Source organism: Apteryx rowi, unplaced genomic scaffold (genome assembly GCF_003343035.1).
Source record: "Apteryx rowi isolate R43461 unplaced genomic scaffold, aptRow1 scaffold_36, whole genome shotgun sequence".
In the NCBI taxonomy this organism is placed as follows: domain Eukaryota; kingdom Metazoa; phylum Chordata; class Aves; order Apterygiformes; family Apterygidae; genus Apteryx; species Apteryx rowi.
The window spans coordinates 2770572-2772322 of record NW_020450085.1 but is presented as its reverse complement, the minus strand read 5'-3'; positions in this window follow the sequence as shown (position 1 = coordinate 2772322).

Sequence of the window (1751 nt, the reverse complement as noted above, 5' to 3'; positions counted from 1 at the left end):
CGCTTGTAGGAAACCCGGCAGCCCCTTCTTTTTCATCACGTTCCCTACCCCGGTGAAACTTTAAATACCAACCACCTTAAGGGAGGACAACATACCTTTTTCCCCAAGGATGAAATCCCTCGAATCTCCGCGAGGGCTCCAGCCGTTCCCTGGAAACACCCGAACGTGGGCGCCGTGGCGAGGCCGAGGCGGAAGCACGGCTCCGCGCACGGGCACAGCCGCCGCCTCGCTTGCGCCGCTGCCCGCAGCGCTGCCTCCACGCCGAGGGGCGACGCGTGCCCTTCTCCGCACCCTGCACCCCGCACGCTGCTGGGAGAACGCACCCCGGGCTCAGCCCCCTTTTATTTCCGTCCAGTCCTATAGGCGGCACTTATGTTTTCTCCTGAATATCTATATGTATATATTATCTGCATACTCATCCACGCATACTCATGCACATAAGTATGCCTCTCCAGGTATCTGCTCCCCTAAATAGAGCCGTGGAACCCGCTGCACTTCAGAGTCCTTGATCACTTGAAGGACACTCCTCGGGCTCGCAGGCTGCAAAACACGCCGCAGGCGATACTTGCCCACTTCTGCCCTTGAAACGCTAAGGACCTTCCTTTTGTTGGTGTGTTTTTAGAAAAGACCGTTTCTCACCCCAGAAACATGTTTTGCGCTGATCGCCAAATCATTATTAGCTCAGTGTAGGCTCACTGCAAATTTATTCCTTTTTTCTCTTGAATACCCCAAAGTATCCTGGACTGCATCGAGGCTTTCTTCCAGAGCCCCTGGAAACCGCAGCCGTGCTCCCGGGGCTTTAGGGAGCCAGTTTGCCCCCGCGGCATCGCCAGTGCATTTCATCGGCTCGTCTTGTGTGAAGCAGTTTTTTAGCCGCTCAGAATTCAAGCTCTTATCGTTTGAGGTTTGCCAGCCACGACTGCGGATGACCTCACGTCTCAAGCGTGACTGCTGTTCTGATCGCTGGTGCATGCACACGCTCATCAGCACTCGTAATTTAAGAGCTCAGCTCGCTCCTTAGCAGAACCAGTTTGGCGGCTGCCCATTCTGGCCTGTTTATATGTTTATATTGTTTACTTGCAGGACTTACATAATTGTTTGCTTCCGGTTTTGTTTTTTAATGGATGTAGACTATATTAGGTGCAGTGATAACTATCTGAGAAGCCTTTGCTGCTTTTTCCTGTTTCTTGGGCATGCAAAACCTTCCTAAGAGTGGAATTTCAATCAAAGATTGCATTTATATTGCTCAATTCCTTCTATACAGAGTGACTTCGGTAGAGCCAGATGAGAAATGACTTTGGCCCATAGTTCCTTTAGGTTTATTTTCTTTGTGTTACAGAAATAGTCTTCAAAGAGATTTCATTCTTATTTTATCCACCTACATGGCAAAGTGTATAGGAGTTTGTTACATGCTAATTTCAAGAGTAAAATCACAGCCCTGCTGAAGGCGATGGGAGTTTTGCCGCTGATGGCAGTGAGATAGGATTTCATCCAAAGACACTATGTAAAGCAGGGAAGCAGGAACGAAAGTGCATTGCTGGGGCCAATACTGTATCAGTATTTTAAAACATCTCTTTGTAAACCGCAAAGTCAATATTTATCTGATCTGCCTACATACTTGTATCTCCCCATTATCATTATAATGCTTCCCGAGTATTAAAATAGAACTGACAATGCATGGCCAACTTTTACCTAATTCTTCTCCAGGCAAAACACTCACTTAGGTTAGTGCTGTGTACTTCAGTGAGGAC